At 42.1% G+C, this 16,297-nt stretch overlaps 1 protein-coding gene across 1 annotated transcript in view; it reads right to left on the bottom strand.

Annotated features, from left to right (window-relative positions):
* The window catches only part of kiaa1549lb (KIAA1549-like b), a 98,274-nt gene that overhangs the window by 21,717 nt on the left and 60,260 nt on the right, over nt 1–16,297 (bottom strand). The gene's annotated exons all lie outside the window — the stretch shown is intronic.

Genomic DNA, 16,297 nt, shown 5'->3' with positions numbered 1-16,297 from the left:
AGCGCTGTCTGTCAGCGCGAGTTTATTTTGTTTGTATCTGAGAGTTCTGAATAAACACGAGTCCCAGTCACACCGAGTCCGTCTTCATCATTATTCTACCAACTTTGAAACACATGCAATGTACCATTACAGCGAGATGAACGAGTTAGTAAGTTTGATTAAAGCATTATTTCTAGATATGTTCCAATCATATGAAAAGCGTCAGTGACGCGCATTGAGTAACTTACACAGCGCAAACAAAGACACAACAGCAGTAATCGAATGTAATCCAGTTTATTGTGGGGAAAGCTGGCTAGCCTAGCCGGATACCCTCACGCTTACCCTCCTTCTGCTTAATCTCACGCCGCGTTTGGTGCCTCCGCTGTGGGCCAGATGCAGTACTGGGGGTCGGGGATGTTGAAGGCCGAGCTTCGGCGTGCGTGAGGTTTATCTCTAAAGATGTGGCTCTGCCGATGTTAAGCAGAAACTCCCGACTGTATGCACATTTAAGAACAGATAGACGCGACGAGGACGTACAAAAACACTGACTCACAAGATAGAAAACACGAAAACACCGTTCTGTCGGGAGAGAGAGAAGCCGCAGTGTGTGCACGAATAATAAATAATTAGCTACACATAAGAAATCACTGATCACAGATCAGAAGGAACTGAAAAAAGAGGAAAGGGAGGTAACCGTTCCTGCTTGGACGTCAAACCAGTAGACTTCAGGATTGGCTCGTCTGGCCTGTCATTTTCTCAAAGGCAGAGAAAGACAGCCAGAACTCGGTTTTACACCGATCAACATTTCTATCCACTTGGGGACAATATTCAGGCTAGGGGAACTCATATTAATGTTGAAATACCTCATAAAATGAAAATTTCATGCCATGGGACCTTTAATAAATTGATAAAATGTAAAACAAGGTAATCTGGTTCTTTTTGGGTGTTATAGATAGATTTTTTTGTAGCATATTGTGATTTGAGAGTGGGAATGAATGAATGAATGAATGAATGAATGAATGAATGAATGAATGAATGAATGAATGAATGAATGAATGAATGAATAAATAAATAAATAAATAAATAAATAAATAAATAAATAAATAAATACATAAAAATGTTAAGATGCATTGGGGTTATTAATAAAAAAAATATCTAAATGTGATTAATTATAAGTAAATTGGGTTTATTACATAATACATAATCCTGTTTCTTATGAATTTAAAACAAATTGGATTTATTGGTACTATTACATAAATCTCAGTTTTACTTGTTTCATTTAAATATGACTGGAAAATATGTATCACATTAAGTTTATCAGTTTGTTTATGTTAAAAATATGTATTCCAAATTGATGGAAAAGGCTTGAAGGACGACCAGATGAAAAGTTGAGTATGGCACCTTCAGAATGTAACCCAGCCTTGGGTATAGCATCACTTTAACCAGCCCAGGGGCAAAGTCTAGACAGAAGGGGGCAGCTGATAAGGCCTGCAAATCTCCTTGTCTCTTAAGTGAGGTTAATGCAATTAACAGAGCCATTTTGAGGGTCGGAAACTTCTCTCAGGCTTACTCTAAAGGCTTAAATGGAGCCCCTGATAATCCTTGCAGGGCTATGGAAAGATGCCAGGAAGGAACTCGCAGCCTGCACTGTGGATAAAAAGGGGTACAAGGGGATGCCTCACCACCAAGGTTTCAGTGACGTGGGCATGGCAAGCAGAAATAGCGGCCATGTGCACTTTAAGTGTAGCAGGGGATAAACCTGCTGAAAGGCACTCCTGTAAAAATTCCAGGATCCCAAATCAATCGGGCTAAGGATTGGGTCAGGGTGGTACAGTGCGGGGGAGAGATATACCCGTGGCATCACAGCATACCCTTACTCTCTAAGCCCTATGATAGTCTAATAATTTGACATTGTGGGGCCATCAATACGAGTTGAGTAAGCTCCAGAACCTCAACACCTCAGTGTGGAGGTCTGGGAAGTATGGCAGATGTCTCCAGGGCTGTTGACCCCACCCACTTGGGAGAAAGTGTTCATCTAACTTGCTCTTTTTCACTTATTTTTTCTCACCCAGCTCCACCACATGATCGACACACAGTCAACACACCGCCTTGGCACACACAGGATCCGAACCACAGGGGGCAGATGCTTGGCTCCCATCACACGCGAAAATAGCCAGGCGTGTGCGCACCATGATTCAAAGAGATGCCACTTCAGGGCACACTAACACAATAATGGTGACTTCAAATGAAACAAACATTAGCACTAAACCCCTGTTAATTCTCAATAAGAACTTTTGTACACATATGACAGAAATAAAGGTAACCAGGTTAGTAATAAGTGAAGCTGGTAATATTGTTAGTTGTTTAAATTATCTTCTGCTGAGATCTTGAGAGATGTAATGTCTTATCTTTAGTTGATTTCATCTAAGGCTATCGCTGGAAGTTGTTGTGTTTCTGCTCATCTCTTGTTCCTCTTTTATCTTTTTTCATTCAGTGATTCTGCTTGTTAACAGGCTTGTAAGGCTTAGATGACTCTATATATAATATATAAAGATTTTGTGGCTCAGATAAGGTACAGTTCTAGTCTTTTTTCTTTCCTCTTGGCTGACATGTGGCATTGCTATGGCCTGCTTGTGGTCCAGATCTGGCAAACAGGAGTGGACTCCTCAAGTGCCATCATCCCACGCAGTATGTGGGCAAGATCATCATGCCACGTGTGCCAGGTTTGGGATCTGGGACAACACAATCTTGGAGGCCAATAATTAACAAGAAAAACTAAAAAAGTCATGGTACAAATTGTATTCCTTTTGTGGCTGTGCACAGAATAGTTTCTTTCAAAAATGAAAATCATTTATTCAGCCTCATGTAATTGTAAACCCATATGAGTTTCGCAGAACACAAAACGAGACGTTGTGAAGAATTTTTACACTGCTCTTTTCCGTACATCAAAAGTTCACAGTGGTCAGGAGCTGTCATACCCAAAAACAAATAAAAAAATAATAGTTCATACTACTCCTGAACCATTTAAATCTCCTTAAACCATGTGAGAGCATTGTGTGAGAAAAAGACCTGTAAATACATTTAAATTCTTTACTGAAAATCTTGCCTGCCATTTGTGCTTGTGCATGTGCATACTGATGCAGAAATGCAGTGATAACACAGGCCCTTGTTTTGTTTTTGTTTTTTGAAAGTAGAAAGGTTTCATACAAAGGGTCAATTAGAAATTTAATTTTCAATTTTGTAAGCTGGAATGATTTCCAACAATCTGCAGATACAATTTGGTATTTCAAGATTAAAATAAATATGTTAGATGAGCATTGTGCCTTGACAATAGTAATTTTGGTAATTAAAAGCTACATCTGCACACAACCTGATCCCTAAACAGCTTTACCATTCTAATATGCTTTATGAATCAGACTCTCTTTCATCCCAAATTACCATTTTAAATAAGAAATCTTTTCATAATGTGTCCGCTGAGCTTTCATTGATACAAGGGAGTGCAGTTGAAATGAATTCATACAATCATCACTGATTATGCTTACGATTATATTCAACTAATTATCTAAATTACCTTTTCTTTCTGAGTCTATCCTGTGTCTCTTTCTATCTTACACACAAAAATTCTTATAAAATACACAATAGCAGAAATAAATTGTGTAGATATTATCTTCTCTCATTCAATCCCGGTTGGTTAAAGAGAGTGGGAGTTTTGTTTATTCATCATGTGTCTGTTGTACACAGGCCCGGTGAGAAAGAGGGCAGTGATTAAAGACTGCAGCAATCCACTGAACTGTCTGTGTCTTTTGTTTTCCCCTCTTTTTCCCCTCTCCCACAATCCATCATATTATTCTGTTAACGTACCTACCATCTGCTCTACATTTCATCTACTCTTTTGTTCAGAACATTCATTGCCAGTGTCCTGATTCTCAGGCACCATACAGAGGTAGGAGGGCATCAACCCTAGTGAAAAATAAATATACCAAAATGTACTTTAAAATACATGTATTTTATGCTAAGAATACTACTTCTCCATTTACATATTTATGTAAATAACCCTAATACCCTGCAATTGTACCCTTGAAAATCGGGAAACACTTTAGAATACTGTTTCATCATTAATAAATAACTACACAGGAACAAATGAGTAATGCAATATCACTATAACATTATAGTAGCTACTAATAACTAACAATAAAAGTTATTTGTTAAAGTTGAAGTTTGTCCCTAAAATGTTAAAGGGTTACCCTTATGAAAGGTTACTTGTTACCCTTACTTATACTGACAGAAAAGACTAAATATTTTTGGCCTATGGGCTACTTACTCAATCTTTTTATCGAGATATACTTAAAAATATAATTAAGTATTCTAAGTACATTTGGCTTGTAGTTGTGTTTACTCTATTTATTGAGTAGTCTATTCAATTCTCTCTCTCTCTCTCTCTCTCTCTCTCTCTCTCTCTCTCTCTCTCTCTCTCTCTCTCTCTCTCTCTCTCTCTCTCTCTCTCTTTTTAAATATTTTTTAAAGAAAACAGATATGTTCCTAATTCTTAGTATCTGAATTTTTGTGTAAGCTAGTCCACTGGTAGTTCAAATATACTTTACTCTTCCCCCACCATTGACTGAATTCTCTGGCTATCCATGTTCTCACTGTTATACCGTAGGGCAGCCATTCCCAAACTGTGGTCCGCGGACCACTAGTGGTCCGTGAGGGTACTGCAGGTGGTCCGTGGAAAGGCAAAATACTTTTTTTTTTACCTTCATTTTACCAGGAAATTCCCATAAAAATAAAAAGTAAAAAGAATATGTAGACCTATATTGATATAAAATTTAAATTAAATTGTCATGTTATTGTGTGATTACTAAAATAGGCTAGTGGCGCTCGGCCGTCGACGTTCAAGTTCAGTCAGTGCCTCACTTTTTGAGGACTTGTAAACTTTAAATAATAACTCTAATAATTCCCTAAATTTGCCAAAGGTTTTGAAATGTTGACTATATCCAAGTGTTCTTATTACTGTATAGATTTCACACTCCATTGCAAAATAAGCCTGTTGTTTAAATGAACCCGATTATGCACTTGAGTAAATAAATAAAATACATATGTGGCAGCCGTTGTATAGCCTACAGTAAACTTTCTTTTAACAAGCCTGTTGTACTGATGTGATGACCAGTTATAGTTTTAGTGCTAGTAAACCTATTTAGAGGTGCGGATTAATTCAGGTAGGTCTGTGTGTAGACATAATTTTATTATGTGTATTATGAGGTGGTCCGCGAAATTTCTTGATTACAACTAGTGGTCCACAAACACAAAAAGTTTGAAAACCCCTGCCGTAGGGGACGCTATTACAAACTATTATTGCAAACTAGTTGTGTACTCTAAGTTTACTACTGTTACATTTAAATTATACTTAAAAGTATACATTTATACACTAAAAAGTGGGCCAATTTAATCCTAAGTAGTATTGACACAGAACACTTACAAGTATACTTCTTGTAAATTGATATTAGTATACTTACTACATAAAGTATACTTAAAATATACTTGAACTTTACTTAAGTATACTTAATAAAATTAACTTGAAGCATACTTATTTTTCGTAAGGGTTCACCAAAAATGGAAATTCTGTCATCATTTACTCACCTTCATGTAATTCAAAACACTTTAATACTTTCGTTCATGTTTGAAACACAAAGGAAGATATGAAGATTTTAATTAAATCTGAGCGATTTCTCTCCCTCAATTGACAGTCTACGCAACTACCACTTTGACGCTTCAAAAAGTTCATAAAGAGATTGTAAAAATAATCCATATGAAGTGACCTGTTTAGTCCAAATTGTATCACTTTTGGTCACTTTATATGATGTACATTTTGAATTTAGGCTTTTATTCATATATAATCATTGATCAGCGAACATAAAAAGAAGCTCAACTGAACCTGCTTGACACGCAAGAACAAACCTCATTGGTTCTTACGGAAGCTCAAACGTGCATAACACACGAGAATGAACCTCATTGGTTCTTGCACGTTGAGCTTGAGATTCCCTATACCACAACTGATGTGTGCGTCGATGAATGTTTATATGTAAATAAAAGCCTAAATTAAATATGTTCATCAAATATGTCTCTTCAGAAAATTTTGACTAAACAGCTCAATTCATATGCATTAGTTTTACGATCTGTTTATAAACAAAGTGGTAGTTGCATAGACTGTCAATGGAGGCACAAAAATCTCAGATTTCATTAAGAAAAATCTTAATTTGTGTTTTGAAGATGAATGAAAGGATAACACTTTACAATACGGGTGCACTAATATGCATTAATTTATGCTTAACTAATGCACATATAATCACGTGTTAATGTATAACTCATGAAGAACTAAGTCATTTATCAATGATACTGCATCAGCAACCAATAAAGTCTTATGGGTTTGGAATGACATGAGGGTAAATTATGACAGAATTTACATTTATGTGTGAACTAACCCTTTAAAGAATTCAGAAATTACAAACATAACAATATGACTTTCTGAAAAGCTGCTTTGATCATTAGATGGTGCCCTAGAAGCTGATCTAAAATCCTAAGGATGGTTTCCTTGGAAGATACCTTCCTACAAAAACACACCGTATAGTCCCCCTTCGAGGGAACTCGCACTGCATCAACGAGTGATGACACTCTGGGAGCGCCCACAGCGTTACGCATCTGAAGTATGAATTAAATCAAGCCAATCTGATTGGTGGTGCGTCATGACGTAGTAGATGACGGCATACCCGGAAGATACATAAGGGACGCTGATGCATAAACACAACAGCTTTTGCTCTTCAGTGGAGCGCTCTGTTTTGTCAGTCTTATTTGGTGCTGTTGAGACAGCACGGTTGATCTATCATGGACTCGCAGATGGGTCTGTCAAGGGAACTTGACAGTTCTAAAGCATCTTCTCTTTCCCAGTGACTGCTCCATTGTTCTCCTTCCCCGCGTGGAAGCCCGCGCTGCGGCTTCTTCCCCCGGGGGGGATGGAGGACCCGATGCGTGAGCTGTCTGATTCTGAGGAATTAGATGGGCTCCGTATCGAGGCTCGCCTTTCCTAATGCAGATTCAACCGCGCGTTGCCGAGGCGGCGCGCAGGTTTGGGTCTGCTATTAGAGTGATACAACGTGATACGGTGTGAAGGCATGTGATACTGTTGGGTGCGAGGCATGCAGTCAACTCCTGAGGGGGCGGGCTGTTTTCATTGAGAAATATCTCGACGCGCACTGCCGTGCGCCTTTCGGGTGTTTCAGCCTCGTGCCTGTTTGGCTTTCTTCTCGAGGGATGAAAGCCAATTGTATTATAATGGCTTGAGGAATTCTGAGGGAATTAAATAAAATAGGATTTGACTTTGAGGAGTTAGATATTCAGCCTATCATTCAGACCAGGTTGCACGGGTTGGGTGATTATGGTGGCATTTAATTCTGAGGAATTGAGTGTCATGTTATCTGACTTTGATAAGTTAGATACTTAATCGGCTGTCACCCAAGCGTGCTTGACTTGTCTGGATATTCATCTAAGATCGCCTCCCGCGCCCCTCCTGAGGGAGCTTGGCAAAAGAGGCGGCGCTCTTGTGGTAAGCCTTCCGAGCCTAAGGTTGATCTGAGGACCGTCCTTCAGGCAAAGAAGGCTTCCACCAAATGGTCCTAGCTGTGGCTGGAGCGCTGATAGTTGTCCCCCCCAGGGCGGAGCGACCGAGGTCATTTTCCCCCCCGGAGCTCTCGGGAAATCAGTGCTGTGTTCCCGCCGTCAAAAACGCTTCGGGCCTCACTGGTTTCCCGCACATGCACGCTGCCTTCGTCGTGCCAATAGGACTTGCGACTGGGCAGCGAACGTGTGCACCCACCGAAACTCATTCTCGACTGCTCCCTGTCAGTCAGCCGCTTCAGGGGGTCGGGAACGAGTCTCGGTTGACACCCGAGGCCAGCCTCGAGAGGCTGGTTCCCTTAGTAGATTATCTCGGCGCATGGTCATGCCTTCTGAGTGTGTCTACATGGGTCCTGCAGACTGTAGAGCTGGGTTACAGGCTTCAGTTTGGTTCTTCTCCCCCGAAGTTCAACGGGGGGGTCTGGACTGTGGTCGGCCCAGAGCAGGTTTGGGTTATGGAACAAGAAGTACAAGCCCTTTTAGCCAAGGAGGCCATAGAACGGGTCCCTCTGGCAGACAGGGAGTCCGGGTTCTACAGCCGGTACTTCATAGTTCCCAAGAAGGATGGTGGGTTGCGTCCAATAATAGATCTCAGGCTCTTGAATCGATCTCTGAGGAGATTCAGGTTCAAGATGCTCACAATTCCAGCCATCGTGAGTCAGATCCAGTCAGAGGACTGGTTCGTCAAGATAGATCTGAAGGACGCATACTTCCATATTTCCATTCTTCCATGTCACAGGAAGTTCCTGAGGTTCGCTTTCGAGGGCGAAGCGTACCAATATCGGGTTTTTCCCTTCGGCCTGGCACTCTCCCCTCGCACCTTCACCAAGTGTATGGATGCAGCACTGGCTCCTCTGAGACTCCAGGGCATCCGTATACTCAATTACATCGACGACTGGCTCATTTTGGCCAAGTCGCGCGAGATGGCGGTTCGGCATCGAGATGTCATTCTGGCCCACATCAGGTGCTTGGGGCTTAGACTCAACACGAAGAAGAGCGTGTTGACGCCCTCCCAGCGGACTACGTTCCTGGGGGTTGTATGGGACTCCACGTCGATGCGGGCACAAATGTCCCCCGCGTGCGTGGAGTCCATACTGGCGATGGTCTTCAGAGTGAAGCCAGGCCGCAGCCTCACTGTGAAGCAGTTTCAGAGACTGCTGGGGCTCATGACAGCGGCGTCCAACGTGATACCTTTTGGCCTGCTGCACATAAGACCCCTACAGTGGTGGCTGAGGGCCAAGGGGTTTTCCCCGAGGGGAAATCCATTTCGTATGATCAGGGTAACGTGCAAATGCCTTCGTTCCCTCGTCATATGGCGGAAACCTTGGTTCCTGTCCCAAGGTCCAATGTTGGGAGCATCATGTTGCCGGAGAGCCGTTTCAACAGATGCCTCCCTCACTGGCTGGGGCGCGGTCATGGACGGCCGCTTTGCGAGAGGTCTGTGGGAGACCCGGCACTCTTCATGGCACATCAACTGCCTGGAGATGCTGGCGGTCTACAAAGCTCTGAGGAGCTTTTACCCGGACCTCCGCAGCCACCATGTCCTGATACGCTCAGACAACACCTTGGGTGTCGCGTATCTCAACCATCAGGGGGGTTTGAGGTCGCGCCCTCTTTGCAGACTGGCGCATCAAATCCTCCTGTGGTCCCAGGGGAAACTGTCGTCTCTCAGAGCGATGTATATCCCCTGGGACCGTCCAGCAGACGTCCTGTTGAGGCAGGGGCTGAGGCCTGGGGAGTGGCGACTCCACCCAGAGGCGGTGGAGGCCATGTGCGAGAGATTCGGCCCAGTGGAAGTGGACTTGTTCGCGTCTCGAGAGACGTCCCACTGTCCACTGTGGTTTTCTCTCAGGCATCCAGCTCCGTTAGGGCTGGATGCCATGATGCAGACGTGGCCGAGGCTACGTCTGTATGCATTTCCCCGATCGCTCTGCTCCCGGGAGTTCTGGAGCGGGTCCGCCGGGAGGGCATCAGCCTGTTCTTAGTAGCACCCCGGTGGCCCAATCGAGTATGGATCTCGGACATCATAGCTCTGCTAGACGGCTCTCCGTGGCAGATCCCTCTGAGGTTCTTCAGGCTTTCCATCCTCCTCCCCACCTCTGAGGAGGGATCTGCTCTCGCAGGCAGGGGGCACAATATTTCACCCCCGGCCGGAGATATGGAGCCTCTGGGTCTGGCCCCTGAGGGGGCTCGGCACCTAGAGGCAGGCTTGTCAGCAGAGGTAGTCGAGACTTTACTCAGCTCCAGGGCTCCTTCCACCAGGAGACTGTACAGCCTCAAGTGGAACGTGTTCTCCACTTGGTGTAGAGAGCGTGAGGTGGACCCAGTTAACTGCCCAGTGGCTTCAGTGCTGGAGTTCCTCCAAGATCGCTTCTCCTCTGGTCGTACCTCGTCCACCCTGAAGGTGTACGTGGCTGCCCTTGGGGCTTTCCACACACCTCTAGGTGATGGACCCTTGGGGAAGCACCACTTGGTTGTACAGTTCCTCCATGGGGCTCAGAGGATGAGGCCTGCGGCTCGATCCAGAGTCCCAACCTGGGACCTGGCGGTGGTACTTGAGGGGTTGGCTGAGGCCCCCTTCGAGCCACTGGAGTCGGCTGAGCCGAAGAACCTGACCCTTAAGGTGGCCTTTCTCCTCGCCATTACCTCTCTCAGGAGAGTGGGAGATCTCCAGGCCTTGGCGGTCACACCGACTTGCCTGGAGTTTGCCCCTGGCGGAGTAAGGGCCATCTTACACCCTAGACCGGGCTATATACCCAAGGTGCCATCTCAGGTGGCACTGTCTCTGGTTCTTCAGGCTTTCCATCCTCCTCCCCACCTGACGGCGGAAGAGGGGAGACTTCACCTGCTCTGCCCTGTCAGAACCTTAAGTATTTATCTGGAGAAGTCTTCCCAGTGGAGAACGTCAGACCAATTGTTGGTGTGCTTTGGCTCACCCAAGAAAGGGCTGCCTGCATCGACTCAGACGATCAGTAATTGGATTGTCCAGGCTATAGCCGCGGCTTATAGGGTGCGCAATTTGCCTTCACCCATGGCCGTGAGGGCCCATTCCACCAGGAGCATGGCCTCCTCTGTGGCCCTCCTTTCGGGCGTCTCGCTTCAAGAGGTTTGCGAGGCGGCCGGGTGGGCCACCCCGCACACCTTCATTAGATTTTACAGTCTGCACCTCCCGGTGACGCCTGGTGCTAGAGTGCTTGCGTCCTAAGTGTCCCTGGTCTCCAGCTTCACACTGGGACGCAGGTGATGTTGGTGTGGCCTAGTGGGTATGAACGTTCCCAGAGTGTCATCACTCGATGACGCAGTGCGAGTTCCCTCGAAGGGGAACGTCTCTATGAACCCTTGGATGAACAGAGGTCTTACGGGTGTGGAACAACATTGGGGTGAGTCATTAATGGAAGAAATTTCATTTTTGGGTGAACTAACCCTTTAAGTACAGGGACACGGGTGAATCCACAACTGTTTAACTCATATATGGTCAGAGACAAAGACCGTGTGGCTTTTTTTTACTACTACATGCTTAAAGATGCCAACTTTCAAGCTCAAAATAGGTAAGCTCTATTTCAAATAAAATATGTCAGCATATTTACAATTGCTGAGAGGTGCACAAAGTCAGCATACTAAAGTTAATTTCATTTAAGATCTGGGACACGACTGCATGTGTGCCGCTGACTCTGTCTTGATATTGTCACATAAACGCTTCATGCTTAGATGCTTTATAAAACCATATTTTTTTGTTTACAGTAAAGAAATAATAAATTGTCAACATTGATTCCATTCTCCATTCCCCAATCGCAACCCAAAACAAAACAGTGTGCTTCGGTTTCCATAGTGACAAACTTGCATCATGATTCAGGTCACCTTATGATTATGATTCTTCTTTCATTTAAGAAAATATTTTTAATATTACTATTTTTACTATTATAATATTTTAAATATTTGTTAATTTTGCATGAAATCAATCAATCAATCAATCAATCAATCAATAATTAAATAAATATACCAAAATGTATTTGAAATACATTTATTTTATGCTAAGTATACTACAAATACATTTACATATATACATGTATGTACTTAATATAAATACCCAGCGATTGTACTTTTGGTATAAATTGATATACTTAAAGTCTGCTAAACTGGAACAACTCATTTTGTACTTAATGCACTTGTGTTATCCAGAAAAAGTGCTGAGGTTCAACTAAAGATGTATATTTGACTGTGCTAAAATGTAACTATTACAAGTATACTTTAGTTACACTTTAAATATCTTTAATTTAAAGACTGATATTATTCAGACTCAGAGATCAAACTATCCTTACTAATAGTGTTATTAAAACACATTTAGGCTTAATATTAAGAAATGTGAATTGTGCAAAAAATAAGTACTCCAAATATTTATATGGGTAAGTCTCAAGCTATGTATATGTCAGTAAATATGTTAATAGATTTGGGCTGCATTTCCCGATAACGTTGTCTCTTAGCGCGCTACGAAGACTCTAAAGGTATAACTTAACAAAAGGTATATCATTTCTAGGCGTGTTCCCTGAACTATATCTTAGGAGGTTGCTTAAGGTATACCTTCTTAAGTGCGACGTTAGCAGGTGCTGTCCGTGGCGATGGTGCTGAATTAGTTTATCAATAGCTCAAAAATCAATTTTTAACTCTATGCAGGGGCTGTTTAACTGCATTATGTGAGAAAGCGGTGTTATTTATAATAGAAGCACTTCAGAAATAGTTGAAATTGCATTTATCAGGACTTGTGAGATCTTATAAATATAATCCAAATTGCAAACTAAATACACCCGTGGATATTTTATATAATTTTGAAATGATTGTGTGAACCCGCAACCTCTCATGTCCAAATGTATCAGGAATCAACACTACACAAACTAGCAGTAGGCCTATGCCATTATATTGTCATAATATATTTTGCCACAGTCCTAATTTACTCCACAAGCAGGGTTAATTGCCCGCATCACATTATTGGTGTAAATCACTAATTTCTTTTATTGGATGACCTACTCAATAAAAGCGCAACACGCAAAACAATCAACTGCTATAGCGGAGAAAAGAGACAGAAAGGGAAGAGCGGCAGCAGCTGAATTTCGGGGCTGAGCTCCATCAAGTTTGTCTTGACAAAGTCGGACCAACAAGATCTAAAAGCTGCTGAATTTGCTGCCGTGGCAGGCACATTTTATTTTTAATTGCAGCTTCTGACATGGTAGCCAGGGGACTAAAGTTTTCACGGATGAAATAGTGCACATAGAAATGGCTCCTCGGACGGCGCCGTCTTTTTTTTAGCACAACTATTCGCTGTATCACTGCCATAGTTTGACCAAACTCCCCTCCACAATCATTCCCTTTAAATAGACTCCATAATGGTTTGCCATCTGATGTACCTTTGGAAAATATAAATAAAAAGCTAACAACCATCAGTGTAATGACAATTGTATTATTTGCATGAAAAATTAGCAGAATTATATTGGTATAGACTGAGATGTAAAGAAAAAGTGATGGCCATCGGAATGAACTGTCAATAGTGATAAGGTATAGCTAAGGGTGCTCCAGACCAACCTTACGAAAGAATGACTTACAGAAGGTATTCTTAACTAAGATTGTTTCGGGAAACACATGTTAATGTTAAGATACACCTTAAGGCAGTGGCGGCTGGACAATAGAGGGCGCTGGGGCACCGCCCCCATCAAAATTCCAGAAATATACATGTCTACAAAAATGATATAAAAATGAAATAAAAATAAAATAGTTTACTAATACGACATGCCGGCTGTTAGTAAGAGCCTCAGCATTTAATAAAAACTGGCTTTGATCGGTTATCTAATATGTTCTTCAATATGTTTCATGCGGTTTCATGCGCGAGGGACGCTGGACAAATGGATGTCTATCTGAGTCCAAAAATATACGGGCAGCATTTGACCTGAAGCTGGTCTCTAATTGGTTTTTAAAGATCCTCCTCCGGACGCAGGTCGCTGCGTCCCTGGCGAATCAGAATTGGATGCGTGTTATTTTATCCAATCTGATTGGTTCTCGTCACCTGTCATTCAACTTTCCGCTCTTGGCCACTAAAGCGAAAGTGCGCGGGCGACACAGTCACTCCGACTCCGCCAAAACCTTGTTATGATTATCACTTTCGTAGAGACGGCAGCAGTTAAACCAAATTCTTTCACAAGGCGTTCGTTGGAAGCTCCCGAACCGGACCAATGCGATTTACAAATCCAGCAGCAGGCCAGTGACAGGACGCAGCTGTACTCGGAGCTTCATGTGCTTGTTATGAGAAACGTAGGTGGCAGGCTGTATGTGTTGTTTCCAAGTGTCAGTAATGAAGTTTTGTGGACAACAACGGGGGTAAGAGACCTCGAATATCTGACTGAACAATGCAAACGTCATGACACTACTGAGATGACTGACTTTAATCAGAGAGTCATTGAGTAATTTGCTGGCCAGAAAGAAAGGAGAGCAAAATTTATGTTCAAATAGTCAACATGCTAGTCTGTTTTTTGTTTTGTTTTTCCTTTCCTCATTCAATTATATGTGGGAAATGAATGGGTAAAAAGATAAAAGTGAAGACATTGTCAACCCCCCCCCCACCGAAAAAAATACCTTAAGGTATAAGAACGACGTAGTGTTAAGAAGGTTTCGGGAAATCCAGCCTTGTACTATACATAGTATGAAATAAATGTATTTTAAATACATTTAGTTATAGGTTTTTTTTCACTAGGGTGGCCTAACAACAAAACAGACTATTAGCATCAACTAACACTAATTTAACAAGTGTATCACAACCCACCCACAACGCCATCCAGTAACAACCAAGCAAGGCCTGAACCAGGGACGTCGTTAGGCCTATTTTAGGGGGGCTGAAGCTACCCCAAAATGTTCCTAAGCCCCCCTAAATAATAATAAGAACAACAATAACAATTTGATTTATCAAAAACCGTATCCTCATTCATATTTAGACGCAACAAATTATATATATCCAGCTACAAAAAAATTACCGAAAAGTCGGAAGTTGGACAGAAGTACAAAGAACGTTGTGCTATGAAGATGATGCACCGCGTCTCGTTGGTGTAACTGTGGCAGCTTTCAGAGCGTTGCAGACCGGAGCGCTCCTGCCTGGAGGATTCATCTCGTCTCGTCGTTACCAAGGTTATAGGCCTAATCGTTAACGAAAATGAAGGAAAAAACGAAAACTAGGTGGGTTGTTGTTAACTGAAATAAAAATAAAAACGACGCATTACAACAAAAAAACGATAACTAACCAAATCTGTAATATGTGTTCGGCAAAACTAACTAATCTAAAATTATAGATTAAATGTCCTTAGTTTTCGTCTTTATCAATGTCTTTCATAGAGCAAATAACGTTTAGCTGCATTTCCTTTCCCTGCGTCTCTCTCATACACGCGCGCGCTACACACACACACACACACACACACACACACACACACACACACAGCCCCTCCCTTCAGTCTCCATGAGAACGAGTGTTCGATGTTGAAAGCAAGTTCGCGAAAGGTTGGTATCTCGTGAACACCTTTACACAATCACACATTAAAAAGTGGTATAAAAATATTTTTAATTCAGAATATAATTTTGTCAGTGTGTTAATGTCGACCCGAGAAGCGATTACTTTAGAAAGTTAACTAGTCGCAAGTTTGAGGTAAAATGCAGTTGGGTTGTCGATGTCAAAACACTATAAGCTGTGATTCAAATATTAAATAATGTTTTGTAATTTACTCTTACACTGAATGTTTGCTGCTTCAGTCCAGATGAGTGTGTGTGTGTGTGTGTGTGTGTGTGTGTGTGTGTGTGTGTGTGTGTGTGTGTGTGTGTGTGTGTGTGTGTGTGTGTGTGGACTGGTAATCATCACGTTATGGGGACAAAATGTCCCCACAAAGATAGCAATATCCGAAATCCTCATCCTTGTGGGGACATTTTTAGGTCCCCATGAGGAAAACATCTTATAAATCAGACTAAGTGATGTTTTTTGAAAATGTAAAATTGCAGAATGTCTCCTGTGAGGGTTAGGTTTAGGGGCAGGGGCAGTGTAGGGGGATAGAATATACGGTATGTACGGTATAAAAACCATTACGCCTATGGAAAGTCCCCATAAAAGATGAAAACCAAACGTGTGTGTGTGTGTGTGTGTGTGTGTGTGTGTGTGTGTGTGTGTGTGTGTGTGTGTGTGTGTGTGTCAGAGCTGTGGTATTTGTAGCTTAGGTTGAGCTCAATTTAGGTTTAGCTATAGGAATGATGATGAACCTCAACATGTCAGTGAACCAACGCGTTACTCACATGAAAACAAAACCATCAAACCTTACTGTACTTTTAATTATTACAAATAAACTCTATTGTCCAAAAGATATAAACCTTATATTTTTTTGATGACACTTTACAATAATCTTTCATTTGATAACAAAACAATAGACTAGCATGTATTCAACCCATTTTTGAGCTATTTGTATTTTAGCTCAAAAATGGGTTGAATACATGCGGTTCTGTGTAATTAAATAGCATTCTGTGGACAACTATTCTTATATAGAGAGGAATTAGATATAGTATGCTATTACTTTATCATACATTTACATGAGCAGACAGATAGCATTTAAGTCATTATAGTAACTCATCAGGAGCA

This window comes from Gobio gobio (genome assembly GCF_949357685.1).
Source record: "Gobio gobio genome assembly, chromosome: 9".
NCBI classification, from domain to species: domain Eukaryota; kingdom Metazoa; phylum Chordata; class Actinopteri; order Cypriniformes; family Gobionidae; genus Gobio; species Gobio gobio.
This window is presented reverse-complemented; position numbering and strand designations above follow the sequence as displayed.